The following is a 24,202-nucleotide window of genomic DNA, read 5'->3' on the forward strand; positions in this document are numbered from 1 at the left end:
AGTAGTCTAATTGCTGATTCAGTGATTCATGGCAGTGACAGTTTATTAAAGGCAGGGTCTTTAGAGGAAACACAAACTCACAGAGATGTTCACATTCCCAGCTTTGCTGTCTTCATAGAAAAAGAGATTAAGCCAAGTAAAATACAAAAAAAAATTTGATCAATTTATCATTTGATCAATTTTTACTTAAATATTTTTAGTTATATAAATATCCATTTGACTGATGTTGGTCTAAGTGTGTTTTTGGTTTTATAATTGTTCTGGGTTTCAAAAAAGCCTACCACTATACATCCTGTTGTCAGTATCACACATCCAGTTATCTTGCAGCCAACCAGATTAGCAAAGCACTTGTGTTGTACCACCAAAGTACACTTGGGCATGCATGCCAATAGAGATGGGGATTATCCACATATACATGCAAGTGTAAACACAAGATGTTGTGTTTACATTTGTCTGTTTGTTGGTGAACTGAGCTATGCACAGACAGACAGTGTTTCTCTTTCACAAAGCAGATGGGAGAGTGTCGTGTGTCTGGCCAGGACATGATTTTGTAGGATGAATTACAAATGTCTTCATCTCAGGACTTTGTGGTTTTGTGAATAATGAAGGTGTTGTAGAGAATGGCTGATTTATCATTGAACCAACTGCATTTGCTGGTTTTGTGATGTATTGTACTTTGTGTGTGTGTGTGTGTGTGTGTGTGTGTGTGTGTGGGTGTGGGTGTGGGTGTGGGTGTGGGTGTGGGTGTGTGTGTGAGTGTGTGTGTCAGCATTACCCCTTCTGGCCACCAGAGATTCGCCTTCACAGAATACTAGTGCACAGATACATCATTTTCACCTGTTTCCCCATCACCAGCTAACAGTCTCCCTAGTTAAAGCACCAGTTATACTACAACTGTGAAAAGTATTTCCTACTCAGATGCTTGCATTACTAAGCCATTTCATTGCTCTGTAATCTTTTCAGCATACTGTTCCTTCACTATATTTTTGTCTCAGATTCCTGCCAAGCTCCTTTTGCACGTTTGATGTTTTTTGCTCTCTGCCTTGTGCAGTTTATGAACATGCTCTAGCCCTTTAGATCTTCCTTTTTATTAATGTATTATCTGCATATCCTTCTCATTGTCTTGAATCTCACTCCTTAGTGTGTGAACTGATTAATTGAACAATCTTTACTTTGTTACTTTTTTAATTTTAGATTTTAGGTTTTACATTGTTTGTAATAAGAAATACCAGTGCAGCATCAAAAGAAGCAGGAATTAAACTGAAAGTGAATTGAACTTCTTTATTGACAAATATTTACATTTATAACCATGTCAGCATGTGGGGTGTACAGTAAACTAGTGCTACAGTCCTACAGCACAGGGGGAAAAGTACCACTCCATACTGACAAGATAATTAAAAGTCTATGATAAAGTAGTAATACTATACACACACTCTGGATTATACTTCTACACAGTATAATCTACTTTCTTTTATGTACTGAACTGAACACTAAACTGGCCTGTACTCAAACAGGCCAGAATCTCACATGGGTGTACTCATTTTCTTGATGCCCTGTTTTCTGCATCTTGTCCTCAGAGACCTGTAATGCAGCATAAAAGAACTCTTTAGTGTCGGGATGCTTTTCACACAAACAAGGAAAGTTGTGTTGCAGCCCCGTAGGTAACAAAGAAAAAAAGTGCAACTCAACTTGGTGAATTTTGGGTCAATGAAAACTGATCTAGGTACAGTGAAACATTTAGCTGACACTTCCTATCCAAAGCAGCTTACTATTATGACTGAACACAACTTGAGCATTTGAGGGTTAAGGGCTTTGCACACAGGCCCAACGGTGGTAACTTGGTAGTAGGGGGGTTTGATCTGGAAACTTTCTGAATACTAGTCAAGTACCTTAAGTAGTGAGCTACCACTGCTCTGCTACAAGCATTTAGTAACATAGCTGGTAATTACTACAGCTATAAACTATATCAGCACCACATATATGAAACATAGGAATTGAGCTGAGCAGAGCCAGAAACATTCTTAGTAAAAGATGTTCTAAATTTAAATGTATAAATGGCAGTAAATTGCTTTTTAAGATTTACAAATCTTATCATTGTTTATAAGTAGACTAATATTAAAAAACTTTTCTTCTACTGTGTTCATCACCTGCTGTATCTGAAACAACGCAATTAAAAATATGCATCAATACAAGATACAGCACATTTTATCAAGATAAACTCTGAACACACATAAATAGTTCTATATTTAAGTATGATTTTTTTATGTCAACTGATTCAAGCCACATTCTCTATAAAGACTATAAACGTGGAGAACAAAGTTTTACTAATAATCGCATGAAAGCATGACTGCACAAGTTGTACCTGATTGGTGGTTTTCTCCATCACACTACCTTGTTGCGGTCTCGCTGTGGTAGGGGAAAAATACATTATTAATTGTAGCTGACTTAGGGAATACTATCTGTATGGCAAGTTTACTGCAGAAGAGTTATCAATATTTTTAATATTTCCTAAATTTAAAAATTATATGAAATCATGAATTACAATAGGTTGAGCTCCCTGCCCTTTATGAACAATTACCATTGCCATGTAAAGAGATTTTCATCTTACATATGATTATGGCTTGAGTAATGATAACAGCCGCACACACTCCCAGCACTGCTCCAAGACAGATCACTACAGGACCCACGGGCTTTACTGCAGAACAATCTTTATAAAATAATTGAATATACAAATTAAAGTGAAAAGTGTGTGGTATGTGACCTTCATATCAGACGCTAATCACATACACTCTGAATTTGGATGCACTGATGTGTATAACCTTTGGTATTTGTAAACATAACAAAAATACTGAACACTCTTTATCTTTGTGTCCTTCACATGCTTATCTAAATTTTTGTGACTTGTGATGGTCATATAGAATTTTGAAAGCTGATAATTATTTTATTCTATGATAATCATTTAATTTAAAGCAAAATGAAACAAAGTTACTTGCTTAAATTAGTGTTTCTGGGGGTATCCAACCCTCTACTTCTATTATCAGTCTTTGTTTGGTTTAACTCTCGATGTCCTGGTCAAAAAAACAGTGGCAGCTCTTAGTTCATTTTGGTTTCCCTCACATGCTTGAACAACAAGTGTACTACTGTAGAATTAGCAGGTCATGTTATAAAATATTTTTCATATATCACTTTACAGTCCACGGACTTTATTTATTCTGCATTTATAGTACAGTATAAATAAATATTTTTCTACATTCTGCACAATAAAATAACTGGCTTTGACATTCAGATTACAAGAGTTTGGTGCTTTAGTTATAATCTAGATTTAATTATTAAGAAGTTTAAAAGAAATCATGTAATTACCAGTCACAGCAACAAATGTAACAGAGGAAAAGTGAACCTCCGATTTTTCTGCCACTCCACAGAAGTACGTTCCTTCATCTTCTTCAGTAAGATTTAGAATAGTCAGAGAGTTTGTGGTGTCATTACTCCAATTCATTATGAATCTGGACTTGTTGAATGGGGATGAAATTGTGGCCGTCTTCTTTATTTTTGCTCTTCCTACTTGCTGAGGCTCCTTTTTCAGTCTTTGCTTGTACCAAATGCTCCAATAGTTGTCACTGGATGTAGCTTTCAATGTGCAGTTAAGAGTGATATTTGTTCCAGATACATTCATGACTGCATGTTTAGCAGCATTTGTAGTTTGAACAGGACCTATAAAATGAAAACAAGTCAGATCAATAATGAAAAAAAATGTGGACAAAAGTTTATCCAAAGCAAATAATGTATATTGATTATTGATTATCCAACATCATAAAGTACAATAACAGATGTAATTATAAACATTGGTAAATGTGGAACCATACATGTCTTGTAGCTCAATAATATAAAAATCCAGACTGGTATTATCATTGCAGAGTCACGCTCCGACATCAGAGGAGACGGTTGAAAAGAAGCAACTGACAAACTAACTAAACTTCATGAGCGTTCATGTCTCATGACTCAAAATCTCATTGGCTGGCAAAAGTCACATGGTGCTGTTCTGCCCTGTTGTCTTACAACCTTGTTTGGCCACCTGCAGTGTCTGATCTCTTTAAAATATATTGAGCCCAACATCCATGTAAGTTAAAGTAACAGAGCACAACACAAAGAAAGGGGTGATATGACAATCTTGTTTATATTATTTAAATTTGCTCAAATGTTTTTTTTTTTTGGTATTATTTATTTATTTATTCATTTATTTTGCAGCTAAGACTGTAAACAAATTGAGTGCAAATACTTTTGGAAATGTATTATCCAATAGAAGACTAAATAAAAAAATGTGCCCTTCCTTATGTGCTACTGTCCTTTCAAACCACACCTGATGGAACATTATTGGATAATGCTGTACCACAGAGGTGCTCTATATTTTATGGAACAATATTGGAAAGTGTATGACAACAGTCATAGTAGCTAAAAAGGGTTCTAATTAGTTTTATATAGTGTTTTAGTGTGTCTCATATTTAACTGTAAAGACACAACACAGCAAGATTTATTTTCTAAGATTATGAAGTGCAGAAGTCTATGGAATGTAGTTGGTCAATTTTGTTGGTCCTGTTTGTAAAAACTCACCACCACATCTTTGTTTATGAAATTTGGTTTTAGGACTTGTAAACTAAATGTAGGTGTGAAGGAATTATTGGAAGTATCTTAAGGAAATAGTCAGTGGTTGTGGGTGAGGATAGTACAGGCTAGATGGGGAAATTTGTATAATGCAAATTGAACTAGCGCCATTGAACATGCATTAAATGTACTAGTGAGGCTGGACATGACCTTAGTCACTGTGGAGACCAGCATGGAACTGTTGTGTTGGGGAATACTTGGTGGTGTAGTTCATAACATCCATATGGAACTGTCAGCTCTGAGTACACATTAACAGTGTCAGTGGGACTGGGTATGACTTTAGTCTCTTGGGAGACCAGTGGAAGTTTTATAGGTGGGTAAATGTACGTAGAGTAACTCTGTGTTTGCTGGAGGTTTAGAGTGTAGAGCTCACATGGAACTGGTGGCACTGATCACACATTAATGGTGTCAGTGGGGCTGGGTATGGCTGAAGAAAATAACTTACATGTGTTGTGGAATTATAACCTAAGGAACCAGGATGAAGCTGGTCAATGAAAAAATTCAAGTTATATCTCGAGGGACATAGGAAGGCTTGCTAGGAAGTAATTGACAAAAGCACACTATTATGTTTTCTTGCTGGTCTTATAACTTAAAATCTCATTGTTCATCAAATCTCACACTATCCTGTACAGTCATATTTGAAAACTTGTTCATATGTCATAGACCCACAAGATACATTAATATTACTGACAAATGTTACACAGGAGAAATATATACAAAGCAATTAAAACAGAAACCTCCTGGAAGTAATTGAGAAAAGCATCATGCTATATTATCTTACTGGGCTCAGTTAAAATCTCACTGGCCGTTAAAATTCCCAAGATCCTCTATTGTCTTTTCTTTCATATAGGTTGTTTGGCCACCAGATGTAATTTGGGTTCTTTTAAACTCTGACCCTTAAGAAGCCTTATCTTTTACTTAAAGAGTTTGTACAAGTTGGTATAAACATGAGTTCAGTCTGTGTCACTGCAGTGTAGATCACAGTTACTTGAGGTCGCTGATGGATAACCTCCCCTTCTGCCCCCCTGCATGCTGACTATCAGGCTTTTCCTGGGTTATTCCTGCTCCAGATGGGTTTCTAATTCACTTACTCTCAACAAACCCAGACTAGGATTCCTAGAAGCCTGGAATAGACTTCTGTTGCTTATTTATTTTTATTATATGCTTATTTTGTTCTTGTTGCGATATTCGATGTCGAGCAAAGGATGATGGGCTCCAATTTTGAGTCTTGGTTCCTCTCACGGTTTCTTCCCCATGCTCTGCAAGAGTTTTTCCTTTACACTGTTTTGTTTGGCTTACTCATTGTGGGCTTGGTCTCAGACATCGATAAAGTTGCTTTCTGATGATGGCTGTTGTAAAAATCACTATATCAATATATTTGACTTTGATACTTGCTTACACTGTATTGTTTTATTTCAAATCAAAGTATACAAAATACCCTCACAATCAGTCTCCCTTCTTCTACATGTATGCAAACTTTACGTAAACGTTATTTATGATCATTTCTGCATTACATGTTTGTTGTTATCTGTTATGATGGGATATTTTAGAACACATATAGTTTTTTAAATGATTATGGCCTTTTCTTAAAAAGTAACATCTTTTTATACATATTTAACCTCATATTCTTATGATATGAAATTTGATGCTCGGTTACAAATTCCTTGCAAGTGTTCTTACTATGTTTTAGTGCCAAGAGTCTTTATTGCAGATTTGCCATGTTATCGGTAATGTATTAATGGTAATGTAGCACTGTTACGCCAGTAAGCATTAGCATATCTTAGTAAAACAAAGCTTCAGCACACTGCATTAGCATAAAGGAAGTGCAACATTTTAAGCGTGTGTGTTTTTCCTATGTGTATATTCACAGTGACCAAAAGGTCTAAAACTGTGTTCTTACCCCATTCTCTCAGAAAGCAGCTAAAGAGGAAAGTAAACTGAGGTTGGCACTGTACTTGAGACAAAGTTATCTGAGTATGGTAGGATAACCTTATAAAATAACCCTATTCCTGCACTGACAGGCTCTGTTTGGTTTAACTCTGGATGCTGTGGCCAATAAAATACAGTGTCATGTCTTAAAAAATGATGAATGCCCCAGTATGCAATACTCAGTAGATAGTATCATTGGCTGTTGATGTTCTGAGGTCTTATTCATCTTATTTTGCATTTTTTGTAAAACCAGACATTCCCCAATTGTCCCTTCTGTTCCATGATGCCCTTCTGCATTAATAATAAAAAAGACTCCAAAGACCTTTACGTAAAGATAAGAATCTGTAACTTTTTTAAACATCAAAACAGTGCATGTTTTATAGAGGAATGAAAAAATATTTATAACTGCTACTATCATCCAACAAAACCCAGTTATAACCTGTTATTGTGCTGCACGTGAGTTAAAAACACATTTGGAAGGAGCAGAGTACAAATGTTCTTATAATATAAAATCTATATTACACAGACAAGATGATTTACAGGAATGAACACAGGATGCATTTTAAAATTTCGCTTTTGTGTTTTCTACTTTTAGAACTTGGATGTTTCTGTTTTTATTGTTTTGTGTAGTTTTCTGCTGTGCAATTTATGAAAGTAATATTAATAAACCATGTGTTCTTGTGTGATACTTGGAGCAGTTTTCAAATAAGACCGACTAAATAATGCAGTGCCAAAACACATATTGGCAAATAAAAGTGATTCATTATTATACTGCTAATATGTTTGAAAGGTTTATTTAAGTTTTCAGGCAGCACTATGTGAGGCTGAACAAGGTGATAAAAGTCAGCGGTTTGAGTTGAGCACCTCTGGTCAAATATAATCCAACCAGCACCCCTCCACCACCCTGTTTCCAGTGAGAGATAATTATCTGCACTTCCATTTCCTATAGAGTAGCAAGAATAACCAACAGGAAATTGTATTTGTATTTGTGCTTTTTCTGCAAGAGTGCAAACCTTTAACTGAAGTGTGACTAAATCAGACACAAGTCTCAGGTCATGTAAGGTCATGTGTCACAGGGCCTCCCCACCTGCAGTCTCCATCTCTTTTATTTATGTTGTACATTTCTGTTGCTTCTGTTGCATGTGTTATATGTTTAGGTTTTGTGCCACACCTCACACAGGTGACAAGTGTTGAGTCTTATTCACCTGTGTTGTTATGTTGTCCTTTTGTAAGGCCTTTGTGTTAGCATGACTGACTGTCATTCATTGATGTTGCTTTGGCTTTCCTTAATTCATGTTTGTGCATGTTGATGTTCTTTTCTGTTTTCATTAAAGCGCTCATTTGGAGACTCATGATAATTGCTTCTTACCTTGTTGCACGTACTTTGTGCATGACAGCATGAAAAACATTCAGTTCAGAGAGCCAGAGAGTGTGGGAGAAGATACACTGCCACTTACAGAGGGCCACTGCAGCTTTCAAGAGCAAGGCTGATCAGTGTGAAACCAACATCTGTCAGCTGGGGTGTGTAGGTGTAGATACTGTGGATGGCTACCAAAGAGGGGAGGACCGGCTTAAGAGGGAAACCGACCCCAGGTATGTTGGCCCATAAGACATCCCGGTGAGGCTCAACAAGGTCACCTATTGGGTCAATGTAACCAAACGTCCTCAGCATTTCACGTGTCCTCCCTCAAACCCTTCACAACAGGTCCTCTAGATGATGCTGACCTCACTGTCATCCATCGAACTCCAAGTGACATCAATAGAGGACCCTCTTACATGGTTCACGCCCTCCTCAACTCCTGATGTGCTGAGGAAAGATTCGGTACCTGTTGGACTGGGAGGGGTATTGGATCAAAGAAATGAGCTGGATTTTGGTGATTCAGATGCTAGATACTAAACTTTTCAGCTCCTCCCACTGTGCCCATCCATCCTGGCACTCTGGCCCCAGTGGGCATTTTTGGGTGGTGGTGGTGGGGGGGTACTGGCAGGCCATGGCTGGAATCCAGCCCTCACAGAGCACACACAGCAATCATAGCACAGCACAGTACGAGAAGCTGATAACTTTGGTATCTAGGATCTGACTCACCAGTATTGTTACGTCCTGTGTGTCGTATCACAAAGATATTATTAAAATCATTGTTTAGAAAAATGGCTTAGAAAAATAATTCAAACATTTTCTGAATCTGTAGAATGTATTTATTTCTCACCCTCCCAGCTATCAGACTGCAGTTTCTTATGATGTGATGGTGCTAACGTGTCTGAGTGTTTGCTTGTGCATGTGTGTGTGTGTGTGTGTGTGTGTGTGTGTGTGTGTGTGTGTGTGCAAGCATTCATATTATTCAGTAATTTAGATAATAACACAATATATACTGAAATTATACGATACGATACACAAGGATACATCTATTATAAACATGTTACATTCAGACATTACATCTACAATGACGAAACCACGCCACACACCCTGACGTGAGTTTAAATACATACAGACAAAACGTGGTGCAGGTGTGTGCAGGTATGGTTACAAAGGAAAGTCCTCCTACTTCACGTGGCTGGCCGAACCACGTGACTCGCGGGAGGCGAGCATTCTGTGACAGCCGGGTGCTACATGTGTACATGTGGAAGTAGAGAGACTGATTTGCCAGAGTAGTGTATGTACTCTGATATGAAATGAAACTGTTCAATATAACAGTAAGTCATATTTCAAAGTCATATATATTTATATAGAACATTTTGCAACTTTACAGATGTCTGAATACAAGTCTCCAGTGATCAACCACAATGCAACAGTGTTAAGGAAAATCTCTCAAAGAACATGAAGAAGAAACATTGAGAGGAACCAAGACTCGAAAGAGGAGCCCATAATCCTCTGCTCAAGACTGGACATCACAGCAGGAACAAAATAATCAATAAAGAACTAAATCAGTAATAAGAATAAGTAAATAACAAGTCTATTCTAGGTTACCAGGAGTCTTAGTCTGCGTGTAAGTGTTTATAATCCATCTGGAACAGAAACAACCAAGGAAAAATCACCAATTCAGCCTAAAGCTTCTCTTCTTGGGGGTGGGGAGGATCCACAGCAACCAAAAGTATCTGTTAAATACATTACAATGCCTTAGGCTGTACTCATGTTTACACCAATTTATCCAAACTCTTTATAGAAAAGCTAAGGCTTCTCAAGGGTCAAAGGTTAACAGAGCCCAAATGACCTCTGGTTGCCAAACAGACTATGAAACAAAAGCCAGTAGAGGATCTTGGGAATTCTGGTGGCCAATGAGATTTTAACTGAGCCTGGCAAGATTTTTGTTTATTTTGAATTAGTAATATTTAATTCCTCATCCACTTTATTAACATAGACATGACTGAATGTTTTTGATAATTTTTAAAACTTTACATGGGACCAACAAAAGTGACATATCATAGACTTATACAGTTCATAATCCCAGAATATGCTTGTTGTTTTGTCTCTTACTGTAAAAATGAACATGAGACAACATACACAATAAAACCTTTTTAAACTACTCTGGCTGTTGTCATACACATTTCAATAGTGTTCCATAAAATAGTGAATGTCACTGTGTTACAGCATTAGCCAATCACACTTCATCAGGCATGGATTGATTGGGCAGTAGCACAGGAGCAGGGGTGCATTTTTTGAGCGACTCTACTATTGTCTATAAAAAAAAGCCCAGTCTAAGACTAAGAGTCTAAGATGTAGAAAAAAAGATAACTGAATAATAATAAAATAAACCTTTTTGAGAAATTTTGCAAATAAGTCTGTAAGCAAGATTTTCACATCATTTTTTACCATCATGTGTGGTATAGTGTAATATATAACAACACTTCCTGTCTCGTTGGTGACTGCAGTTCAAATCTTTAAGTAAAAATTACAAATTGATCAATTTGTTTGCATTTTACTTGGAGTAATCTTTTTTTCTGTGAAGACAGCAAAGCTGGGAGTCTGTACATCACTGTGAGTTTCCATTTCCTCTAATGAACTTTTACAAAATTGCCACTAACAGGAATCACTGAATCAACACTGATGTTCCAGTTTAGTCAAAAGCTTAATCTATGAACACCCTTGGCTCTGAAGAGATGTAACCCAATAATACATCTGCTCTCTAAAAGAGGACCATAAGAACTTGAACACAGCACAAAAAAGCTATTGATTATTAAATATAAGGTTTGTGATGGAGAATATATGCTTGGCAAAATTCTGACAAAACTCAACAAAATAAATACAATTTGTTTATGGCAGCCTGGAACTTCAATCATTCTTGCAGTTGTTAATGGTGATTGTTCTTATATTATGTCTATATACTAATGGGTTTATGTAGGTCGGTATTAGGAAATACTGATTCTTTCATTGCTGAGGTATCAAGGCATGTGTAACTTTTTTCTGGCAGCACTGAGACTAAAATGTTGTGCTATTTTATGAGGTCATCATCACTTGGTCATGAGTACAGTACCAACATCAGTTTACTTTCCTGTTTAGAGGCTATCTGAGAGAATGATGTGAGAACAGTTTTAGGCTTAGTGGTCATTGTGAATATAGACATAGAAAAAAAAATACAATCTTAGACAGACAGTGGCTGATAATACACTTCCTTTATGCAAATGCAATGTGGTGAAACTTTTTTTTTTTTTCCCGCTAAGATATACTAATGCTCATTGGTAAGAAATACATAAATTAAGTACATAGATTACCAGTTCTGCAACTCTAAAACATGACCAATAACGTGGGCACTCATGAATTAACCATGAATTGGAAGAAACCAAAAATAAATCTGCAAAAAAAAAAAAAGACCCATCGCAGTAAAACATAGTAAGAGGTATATGAGGTTACATTTGTACAAAAGATGTTACTTTTTAAGAAAGGGCCTTAATCATTAAAAAAAAAAAACTAAAAAACTAAACATGTTTTAGAATATCTTATCATAACATAACAAACATCACAAATAAATACAGAAAGCATAAAAGAAGTTTCAAGAGGATACATGTGGAAAGTGCGTACATGTGGAAGTAGGGAGAATGACTGGTCAGAGCAGTGTGTGTGTACTCAGATATGAAATAAAACAGTACAGTGTAGCATTAAGTCAAGTTTCAAAGTCAAGTTTATTTATATAGCACTTTTTACAACAGGTATTGTCACAAAGCAGCTTCACACATGTCAGAGTCCAAGCCGACAGTGACTGAGCCAAAGGCAACATTGACAAGGAAAACCTGCCAAATGGCATGAAGAAGAAATGTTAAGAGGAAGCAAAAATCAAAGGAGAGCCCATCGTCCTCTGGTCAACGTCTGGGTTCACTGAATGTAAGTTTGTTGAAACCCATCTAGAGCAGGAAAAGTCACCCAGTCAGTCTAGAGCTTCTCTTTGTTTGGGGGAGGAGTCACAGAAGGGGAGGTAGTCAGGATGTGGGAGGAACCACAGAAAGGGAGGTAGTCAGAATGTGGGAGGAGCCACAGCAACTGAGGTTATCCATCAGCAGCCCCAAGTAACTGTGATCTACATTGCAGTGCCAGAGCCTAAATTCATGTTTACACCAATATGTACAAACTCTTTAAGGTTAACCTTTATTTAATGTTTTATTTTGGATTTCTTTGTTGATATTCTGTCTCTCTCTGTTAGATTTATTTTATCATGAAAATTATAGACTGTTCATGTCTTTGCAAGGGGGTAAACATACAAATTCAACACGGGATCAAATAATTATTTTCCCCACTGTAGATTATTTGCTTTGGATAAACTTTTGTCCACATTTTTCATTATTGCTATGGCTCCATTACATTTTATAGGTTCTGTTCAAATTAAAAAAGATGCTAAATGAGCAGTCATGAATGTACCTGGAAAAAATAGCACTCTTAACTATGCATTGAAAGCGACACCCAGTGACAAACTTTGGTGCATTTGGTACAAGCAAAGGAGCCTCAGCAAATAGGAATAGTGAAAACAAATAAACAGGCTATATTTTCTTCTCCATTCAACAACTGCCGATTTACAATGATGTGGATTAATAGCACAAATGTTTTGACTATTCAAAAAGCTACAACACAAGATGAAGGAACTTATTTCTGTGGAATACCAGAAGCAACAACGGTTCACTTTTCCTCTTATACCTTCGTTAATGTGACAGGCAATTAAATGTTTTCTTTTAAACTTCTTAACACTGGATTATAAGTAAAGCACCAAACATTTATTATTTTAATATCAATGTGAAAGATGTTTTATGAAGAGAATTCAAATTCTGAATAGATGCAAAGTTTTTTCAGTCCATAAACTGCAAAGAAATATAAGATACGCATTTTATTAAAGTACCTGGTAATTCTTTAGTAGTCAACATGTTCAAGCAGGTGAGGGAACCCATTATGAACTAAGAGCAGACACTGAGAGCAACCTAATAGCACCTGACAGTGCAGGAATAGGGTTGTATGCTGTATTTTTTCCACAACCACAGCGAGACGTCAACAAGGTAGTATGATGGAGAAAACCACCAATCAGGTACAACCTGTGCAGTTGTGATTTGTGCCATTAACTATATACATATTTATAATGCTTAGCAACTAGACATTCATAGACATGACAATAGTAGATGTTACAATATCTGCTGTTTTTAGTTAGCATAATACGACATATCCCACCATAATAGAAAAAGCCAGATTTGAAAATAAGGATATTTATTTAGTGATGTGCACCTACTCTGATAAAATATACTGTATTTCACATTATGTAGATTTATTTCATTTCTTTGTTTCAGGCAAAGCAACTAATGTAAATAGCAGAATGACAAGCTACTATAATATTATTCTAATCATAAACAATATTAAGATCTGCAAATCTGCGACTGGATCTCCAATTTCCTAACAGACAGACCACAACTGTGTCTCATCCACCCTCACCCTCAGCATTGGTGCTCCTCAGGGTTGTGTCCTAAGCCCCCTGCTCTACTCATTGTACACCTACGACTGCACAGCCACTTCCAGCTCTAACATCATTGTCAAGTTTGCTGACGACACCGTTGTCGTGGGTCTGATCTCGGACAACAACGAGAGGGCCTACCTGGAGGAGATTAAACACCTGGAAAACTGGTGCCAGGAAAATAATCTCCTCCTAAACGTCAGTAAGACAAAGGAGCTGATCGTGGATTGCAGCAAGAAGCAGGAGCGGCACTACCAACCTGTGAGGATCAGTGGAACCACGGTGGAGAGAGTAGATAGTTTCAGGTACCTTGGAGTTCACATCTCGCAGGACCTGTCCTGGTCCCGCCATACCAACTCCCTGGCAAAGAAGGCTCGTCAGCGTCTTTACCACCTCAGACGCCTAAGGGACTTCAGACTGCCCTCCAAAGTACTGCGGAACTTCTACACCTGCACTATCGAGAGCATCGTCACGGGGAACATCACAGTCTGGTTTGGGAATAGACAAGGAATAGACAGGGAATAGACAGACAAGCACTCCAAAGGGTAGTGCATTCAGCAGAGCGCATCACTCACACGGAACTTCCTGACCTGCAGACCATCTACTACAAGCGGTGCCAGACCAAGGTCAGGAAAATTGTGAAGGACCCCACCCATCCCAACAATAGACTCTTCTCTCTGTTGAGGTCAGGGAGGCGCTTCCGCTCCCTAAAGACCAAGACAGAGAGGCTGAAGAGGAGCTTCTTCCCACAGTCCATTCGGGCCCTGAATCAGGGAAACTGATAAACTGTGGGGACCACCACCACCACCATGTAACATGACTGTATATCTGTACATCTGTATATATAGATTTATACTCAATTTCCCTGTTACACAACAACTGTAGATATGTTATTATACAAAATGGATCTGTACATTCTGTAGATTGTGTACATATATACCCAACCATATACATTGTACATTGTGTATATAATCATAATATACATATATTGTACATACATTGTTAATATATTTTTGTAAATACATAGAATATGTATATTTATCTGCATGTATATATATTTTTCTCTATGCACCCCTGTTTCTTTTCCTCAGTTTGGACAGAGCACTCTCCACCATTTCAATACGCGTTATATTGTGTATGACTATGTATGTGATGAATAAACCGAACTTGAACTTGAACTCTTAAAAAGCAATTTACTGCCATTTATACATTTAAATATATGACATATTTTACTAAGAAAGTTTCTGGCTCTGCTCAACTCAGCTTCCTCTGTTTCATATCTGTGGTTCTGATATAGTTTATAGCTGTAGTCTAATTATGACATCATTGACACACATGCATGAAGCTATTGTGGTGGAGACGTATAAGACATTCAACACTGCACTGCTTAGAGGAGGAGGAGAAGACAACTCACTGTCTCTGTGTTTCAGACTAGTAGTCATATTCTAAATAAGGATGAGAATGACAGTAATGTTCACTAAACATTGTTGTTCATTTTCACAGCGACATGATACTGATGAGTTTAATTATGCTGCCATTCATTTCAATGAGAGGAAAACCAAAAGAGGGCAGTGGAAGAGAGGACAGCCTGAAGACAGCATGTACTCTGAAGTGAAACGTTCAGCTCCTACTGACTATCATCTAGATTATTAGCTCTCTTCCTTCCTATAATTCTAAGTGAAGTCTGGATACATTATCTCTTTACTGGCACATTCAGTGTTGTAAAGGAGGTGCTGTGTAATTCTGTAATCTCTAAGACTATTCTCTGTTCATCTGTTTTCTGATCTTTAAGGTATGTTGTGTTTCTGTTGGTTAATTCCAGCTTCAACAATAAAGTGCCACATTTGTCTTAGAGAACCAATGTGCTCAAAACTGGGTGACTGAGAAAAAATATCGACAATATTTTGAACTCTACCCATTGTGTTTTGTTTACTTAGTTATGACTGTCGATTTTCTGACATTTATGTCTTCTCTTCATACTAAAAGACTGCATTGTGCCTGTTGTTTTTGTTAGCATCTGATATTACATGTCATTATTATTGTTGTTGTTATTATTATAATTAGTAGTATAGAAAACCAATATTAAATTTGATATAAAATATTTTATTACATATTTAATACTGTATGATTTCTTATCATACATCATATTACACAATTTTCTTTACTTATGGTTATTTTATTCCATTCTACTTTGATTGTTTTATCAATTAGCAATATCCTCTTATTAACTATGTGCTTTCCAGTTATTACAGTTTGTAAATCAATAACTACCCAAAAATGTATCAGCTGCAAATTTCAGTTGCACAGTATTGATTATGGCCAAAACATATTCATTCATCTATAATATACTAGCTTACTTTAAAAAAAAAAAAAAAAACAAACCCCTATAACATCTTTTAGGAAACCTTTACTAATAAACAGTTAGTTTTGTCAAACAAAAGTGACAAGTGACAAGTGTATTAGAAAAGACTTTCTACTAGCAGACATTGTGCTTAAATGTGGCCATAGCTATCTAAATCCACTACTGTAGCAATATAGTAAAACAACATTAATTTAGCTATCGACCATTTTTTGGGGGTTCTTCTTCATCAAAGGAATCAAACCCCTCAGGCTCTAAAGCTCTGTTACTTTTGTCACTAATTTCCAAAATCTCTGCAAGTTCAGCAGCTGTACACTTGTATCACAACATTTTAGCTGTTGGTTAACTAGATGTTGAGGAAGGAAATGTTTCCGAATTGAAAATGAAAGCCTTATTGATTTTCTTGGTGATTATATGGATAAGACCTGAACAGGTAAATCACACAGTCAGAGGCAGATGACATGTATATTCTCCTATAATATAACATTTTTATCTAACCTTATTCTTACTATGGGCAAAATTGAAAAGGCAGATTCAGGAACTATTTGAACTATATTTCTAAGCTGTCATATCACAAGGGTATTGTGAAATATTGAAGCTGACGATGCTCTAGTGTGTGCATTGACCACAACAGGGAAATGCATAATGAGCAGTGTGATAATTCAGTACATGAGCGATTTGGCCTAGGGAAGTGATTAAGGGCTGTGATTGCCAGTTGTGCTCTGTGAGGGCTGGCTGGATTCCTGCCAGTACACCCCCACCCACCCAAAAGTACCCACTGGGGCCAGCGTCCCAGGATGGATGGGCACAGAGGGAGGAAATGATAGGTTTGGTTTCTAGGATTTAACTTGCCAGTATTCAGCTCCTTTCTTCAGGCCCGTACCCTTCCCAGTCCACTAGGTACTGAATCCTTCCTCTGCACATCTGGAGTTGAGGTGGGCGTGAACCATGTAGGAGGGTCCTCCGTCGATGTCACTTGGAGTTGAATAGATGACAGTGAGGTCAGCATCCTCTAGAGGACCTGTTGTGAAGGGCTTGAAGAGGACACATGAAATGCCGAGGACCCTTGGCTACATTGACCCGGTTGGTGACCTTGTTGAGCCTCACCCAGATGGCATATGGGCCAATGTACCTGGGGTTGAGTTTCCCTCTTAATCCAGCTCTCCCCTCTTTGCTGGCTACCCACACTACCCCCAGCCACACAACCCCAGCTGACAGATGGTGGTCTCTCCCTGCTCAGCCTTCCTCTTGAAAGCTGCGATGGCTCTCTAAAGGTGTCAGTGCTTCTTCTCCCACACTCTGGCTCTCTGTGTAAGGGTTGGCACCAGGCCGAAGCCCCATCCCCATTATTTTTGTTTTACCTGTTCCCAGATCTAACTGTTCTGCACACGGGCCCACCATTATTAAATGGTGTCATCACCCAGCCGACCTCGGTGTGAGCCCACCTTACACTCTGAACTGAATGTTTTTCATGCTTTCACATGCAAAGAGCATGCAACAAGGTAGGAAGCAATCATAATGAAATTTAAAAAAAAAGTAGACTAGCAGGAAAGAGAGAGCAGACCATCCCTCACACCCAGATTTCAGGGCTCATGTTATGGGTGTGTGTATCACCATGGAAATTCATACTCAGCTGCTGGAGACAGGAAGTCACTCTCAGTCACTTATAAAATATAACTTGTCAGAAAATTGTTTCCATATTTTGGCCTGGTGTGATCAGCTGGGCTGCGTATTGAGTTCCTGCATTCCAGAGGAGGAATGAGATGAGATAAGGAAATCATCAATGGAGAATCATCAATTTGCTACTGCAATGTAAACCTTTTATGCTCTGTGTATGAAGAACATTTTAACACTGCCACTGAATAATATGGAAAAAAAGGTTCAAAGCAGTGAGGCATTTTGTTATAGCTATGCTGATGGTATAACTCACATTAGCAGTCTAACCAAAATCACCTGGCAATCGCAGCCCTTAATCACTTCCCCAGGCCCAATCACTCATGTACTGAATTATCACACACGTTCCTTATTTCTTTCCCTGTCGTGGTTGACGCACACACTAGCACATCGTCGGCTTCAATGTTTTGCAGTGTTTTTAATAATATCCTTGTGATATGACAGCTTAGAAATATGGTTCAAACATTTCCTGAACCTGTAGAATCTGCCTTTTCAATTTTGTTGCTAGTAAGAATAAAGAGCCTATGAGAGGTGATTCACCTGTTCAGGTCTAATCCATCTAATCCCATGTGTGGTGATGAATTTGTGTCAATCTGTGTGAAACTAACCAATAAACAATCAGGAAATCAATAAGGCTTTGACCTTCACATCTGACACATTTCCTACCTCGTTAAATCTACATCTAGCTAGCCAGCAGCTAAAATGTTGTGCTACAGGTGTACAGCTGCTGAAGTTGTCAAAATTTTGGAAAGTAGTGACGAAGGTAACAAAGCTTTAGAGCCTGAGGGGTTTGATTCCTTTGATGAAGAATATGAAAAAAAGAGTGATTTCTAAATGAATGTTATTTTACAATATTGCTACAATAGTGGATTTAGATAGCTATGGTCACATTTAGGCACAATGTCTGCTACTAGCTAGCTAGATAAATGCTGCTTCTGTACATAGAAATTAATTTCTAAAACACTTGTTATGATTTGTTAGACAACTAACTGTCAATTAGTAAAAGTTTACTTTTTTTAAACGTTAGTATATGAATACTGTGTAGCTGAGACATTTGTTTTTTGCCATTTTTTGGTTATAGATGTTGTAATGCAAATTTTTCACTTGCACACATGAAGCTTAATATATTGATAATCCATAAAGCTTGATATGTAATATAGTGATTGTTCAGTCATATTTTTCAGTTAAACATATTCAGAGAGGGTTAAAACAACTATTTAGAATTATTAATACATATATATTTGTCACCCTCCCCCAAAAAACACTTTTTTGGGGGGTTGGGGGGTGTGATGGTGTTAGGTATTTTACGTATCTGAGTGTTTGCTTGTGCATGTGTGTGTGCGCACATGTGTCCATATTTTTCAGTAATTTAGAAAATAACACCATATACTGAAATTATATTTAAAAATATACAGGCCCTTAACTTAAAAGCATGGCCCTGTAATTTTCATAGTACAAACAGTACTAAGAGTTGGGGGTTACATGTGCATATTAATGCAGGTTTATTCTTCCTTTTTTAGGCTTTTAAGGTTTACACCCTAATTATTGAGTTTACTTTGAATCACTTTTTGTCTATGCAAAATGTTTGGGTAGGTATAGACTTACAAACTTGAAAAACATTCAAGCACATAGTAAGGAGATATTCATAGTTGATAATACAACTAAAGTAGAATGGAATAAAATAACACATAAACAACATTCTGTAATATGATGTATGATAAGAAATCATACAGTATTAAATATTTAACAAAATAGTTCAAATTTAATATTGGTTATCGATAATAATAATAATAATAATAATAATAATAATAATAATAATAATAATAATCTAATGCACTATTTTCATATTTATATCTGATATTTAATATCGGACACTAAGCAACAAAACAGGCACAGTGCAATCTTGTAGTATGAAGAGAAGATATAAAGGTCATAAAAGCGACAGTCATAAGTAAACACAACACAATGTGTAGAGATCAAAACATTGTGGATATTCTTTATCAGTCACCCAGTTTTGAGCACAGTGGTTCTCTAATACAAATGTGGCACTTTACTGTTGAAGCTGGAACCAGCAGAAACACATACCTTAATGATCAGAACTGGTGAATATAGTCTAAGATATTACAGCATTAAACAGCAACTCCTTTATAACACTGAATGTGCCAGTAAAGAGAGAATGTATCCAGAGGTCACTTAGGATTATAGAAGGGAAAAGACCTAATAATCTAGATGATAGCCAGTAAGATCTGAACGTTTCACTTCAGAGTACACGCTGTCTTCAGGCTGTCCTCTCTTCACCTGCCCTCTTTTGGTTTTCCTCTCATTAAAATGAATGGCAGCATAATTCAACTCATCAGTATCATGTCGCTGTGAAAATGAACAACAATGTTTAGTGAACATTACTGTCATTATAATCCTTATTTAGAATATGACTACTAGTCTCAAACACAGAGACAGTGAGTTGCCTTCTCCTTCTCCTCTACAGCAGTGCAGTGTTGCATGTCTCATACATCTCCAACACAATAGCTTCATGCATGTGTGTCAATGATGCTGTAATTATACTACAGCTATAAACAATATCAGCACCACAGATATGAAACAGAGGAAGCTGAGCTGAGCAAAGCCAGAAACATTCTTAGTAAAAGATGTCATAGATTTAAATGAATAAATGGCAGTAAATTGCTTTTTAAGACTCACAGATCATCGCCTGCTATGTCTGTAACAAAGCAATTTAACAAATATACATAATACGAGATACAATCTACTCTATCAGGATAGACCTCAACACCAATGTCTACTGCTGCCATATCTATGACTAGCATGTTAAGCATCATAAATATTTCTGTATTTCAGTATGAGTCAACAAGTTGTACCTGATTGATGTTTTTCTCCATCACACTACCTTGTTGAGGTCTCGCTGTGATTGGGGAAAATACAGGATTAGCTGTAAATGGATCAGGAACTATTACCTCTATGCCAAAATTTTTGCTGTTTTTTTTTATCATTATTTTCCATTTTTCTTAAAGATATATATATTTTTTAAGTCATGAATTAGAATAGTTTGAACCTCCTGCCCTTTATGAACACTTACCATTGCCACCTTCTGAGTTTTTCATCTTAAAATTGATTATGGCTTGAGCAATGATAACAGCCACACACACTCCCAGCACTGCTCCAAGACAGATCACTACAGGACCCACGGCCTTTACTGCAGAACAATCTTTATAAAATAAATGAATATACAAATTAAAGTGCAAGTGTGTGGTATGCGACCAAGAGATCAGATGCTAATCAGACAGCTATAACCAGCACTGCTCCAAGGAAGATCATTAGATAATTTAAACATTTTAAAAGGTTTAGCCTGAGCACCCTGTTATGCCACCATTATGTCAAATATTAACTACACAGCTCTGCTATGAATTAAAATGAAGATATATAAATGTAGAAAAAAGTATAATTGAACAAAGATTAAGTTTGGTGCACCAACACAAACTCTAATGCTGAAATTTGATGCAACGATGTGTATAAACCCTGACATCCTGTGAATTCTAAAAATATTGTAGGCTCTTAGTTTATCTTGGTGTCTTTCATATGGTCAAGCTAGATTTTTAAGAGAACGGCATTTGCTTTATAGAACACTTGTGGCTGTTATATAGAATCTTGAAGAGCAAATTTCTATGATAATCACTTTATTTAAAGCAAAGAGGCACAAAGATACTTGCTTGATTGTGTTGTTTTTTGGCTTCCTGACCCTTTTCCACTATTGGTAGTCTCTCTTGGGTTTAACTCTGCGTGTGCTGTTCAATAAAATACACACAGTGCCTGCTTTTAGTTCATCTTGGTTTCCCTCACATGTTTAAGCAAGTGTACTACTAAAGAATTAGCAGGTTCTATTAAAAACATGGGTATCTTATAGCACTTTGCAATCCACAGACTGTAAAAATCATTGTATTTATTCATAAGACATTTAATTCTCTACTTCATAAAATAACAGTAGCATTATGTTTTAAGATGTTTAAAATAAATAACTTATTTACCTGTCACATTGACGAATGTAGCAGAGTAAAAGTTAAAGATATGTCCATCTCTCCCGCCACAGAAATATGTTCCCTTATAATCTTCAGTAAGATTTAGAATAGTCAGAGAGTTCGTGGTGTTATTCCAAGTAATTTTGAATCTGGATTTGTTGACTGGAGATACAATTGTAGCCAGTTTATTTTTTTGCAAATATCCTACTTGCTGAGGCTCCTGGTTCAGTCTTTGCTTGTACCATATGCAAGGTATGTTAGTAGAATCTGTTGTAAATGTGCAGGTAAGAGTGATATTTTCTCCAGGTTGCTTCCGGACTTCTTGATTAGCATGGTTTGTAGTTTGAACAGGACCTATAAAATGAAACAGAATCAGACCAATAAGGAAAAATTTGGAAAAAAACATGTAATCCAATAAATATTGAATATTAATCCAAAAACAAAGTACAGTAACACGTAATTTTGAACACTAGTAAAGATTTGGAACCATACATGTCTTGTAGCTGAAAAATATAAGTATCCAGACTGGTACCATCATTGCACCATAACGCTCAAACCTCAGAGGAGACGCTTTGAAAAAAAGTAACTGACAAACTAACTAAACTTCATGAACTTTCAGGTCTCATGAATGAAAATCTCATTGGCTGGCAAAAGTCACATGATCTTGTTGTCTCACAACATTGTTTGGCCACTATCAGCATCTGATCTCTTGTAAAACTCGTTTACGTCCAACATCCATGTATGATATTTTATCTACTTATGTGACTTTGAATTTCAAACATGTTACAGACAGGCAACTGTAATGTTAGGAGTCTTGCCCAAGGACACTTTTTGATAAAGCATAGAGCACTTGCCCCAATGTTGTTACCTACTACACTATACCACAAAAGACAGAGTAAAACATGATATAAAAATCTTGCTTTTAATCTTGTTTGCAAAATTGTAGGTTAGTTGGGGAAATGCATAAAGGTAGAATAGCTGAGGTGTTCAGTGTTTCAGGTACATAGAGGACTGCACAGATGAGTGGGATGTTGTGTCATGTCATTGTTAACATTGTAGCTACAAATGAGCATGCATTAACAGTGCCAGTGAGGCTGGATATGGCCTCAGTCCCCAGAGACCAGTATGGATCTGCTGTGTTGGGGAATGCTTGGTGGTGTAATACACACGATTATTATGGACCTGATGACACTGAGTGTAACAGGTGCCCATATGTAACAGGTGGCACTGAGCACAGTTTAACAGTGTCAGTGGGGCTGGGTTTGACTGAAGGCTTTAATAAATATCAAATTGACTGTTCTTTTTTAATTTCATATTTTTCCTCCCATGCATTTGTTACGTTGGATAATGTTTAACATCGTCTTGTGTTCTATTTTGTTATTTGTTAGTACAAGGTTAATACATGAGTTCCCAGGTTGTTGGTAATGTTGGTAACTGTTTTCTTAATTTAAGTGTTTCTTGCCTAAGCATTAGTATTATTTTATTTTTAAAAAATGGCACACTGCATTTGCACATAGTAAGTGTATTATCAGACACTATCAGTCTAGACCTGTGTTTGTTTGTTTTTTTTTTTCCTATGTCTATATTCATAGTGACCACAAGGTCTAAAACTGTGTTCTCACACCATTCTCTCAGAAAGCAGCTAAAGAGGAAAGTAAATGGAGGTTGGCACTGTACTTGAGACAAAGTGATCTGAGTATGTATGACGATCTTATAGAATAACCCTATTCCTGCACTGTCAGGCTGTTTTTACTTTAACTGCGGATGTCCTGGCCAATGAAATACAGTATCATGTCTTAAAAATTAATGAATGCAGCAATCTGAATTACTCAAGAGATACCTTTTCACTCTCAGGATAAAATCTTCAGGTCTTGTTTATCTTATGTGACCTTTATTGTAAAACTAGAAGTTCCCCTTTAGTTCCCTGTGTTTGATGATGCTGTACTGCCTTAATGATCAAAAAATGTTTCCTGAGATGCTTAAGAAAAGAGAAAAAAAAGAAAAGGAAAGAAAATAATCTTTTTAAACATAAAAATGTAAAAAGTGTATATTTTACAGATGAATGAAATGATCATTGTACCTGGAGCCATTATAAAACCAGTTATAACCTGAAAAATATTTTCAAAAGTAAACACAAACAAAATCTCTAAGGTGTGTTAGCCTGCTGAATTCAAGAGTAAAAAAAAATACATTTGGCAGGAGGAGAGTATAAGTGTACTCATAATGTAATATTTATGTTACACAGACAGCATGATTTAGGGGGATGAGTACAGGATGTGTTTTTAAATTGCACTTTGGAATCTTTTACTTTTATAGCTTGGATGCTTCTGTTTTTATTGGTTTGTATAGCTTTCCCCTGTGTAATGTATGTCAGTAATACTGATACTGTGTGTTCCTGTGTGATACACTGAGCAGTTTTCAAACATGGCAGACTAAATACTCCAGTGTAAAAAAACACATACTGGCAAATAAATGTGATTTATTATTATAATGATAATATGTTTGGCAGATTAATTTAACTTTCAGGCAGCACTATGTGAGGCCAGTTAAATGAAGATCACTCAGTGGTTTGAGTTGAGCACCTTTGGTCAAATATAATCCAGTCAGCACCCCTCCACCACCCTGTTTCTGGTGAG

The 24,202-nt window shown here is 36.8% G+C and overlaps 1 long non-coding RNA gene across 1 annotated transcript; it reads right to left on the reverse strand.

Annotated features, from left to right (window-relative positions):
- Nucleotides 1–21,266: 21,266 nt before the first annotated feature.
- On the reverse strand, nt 21,267–22,135 carry LOC145651651 (uncharacterized). Its single transcript, XR_014117443.1, has 3 exons — nt 22,059–22,135; nt 21,576–21,920; nt 21,267–21,335 (listed from the first exon to the last, which is right to left on the reverse strand). It is a non-coding gene; the product is annotated as an uncharacterized LOC145651651 (long non-coding RNA).
- Nucleotides 22,136–24,202: the final 2,067 nt, after the last annotated feature.

This window comes from Electrophorus electricus, chromosome 16 (genome assembly GCF_041902795.1).
Source record: "Electrophorus electricus isolate QZ-2024a chromosome 16, ASM4190279v1, whole genome shotgun sequence".
In the NCBI taxonomy this organism is placed as follows: Eukaryota; Metazoa; Chordata; class Actinopteri; order Gymnotiformes; family Gymnotidae; genus Electrophorus; species Electrophorus electricus.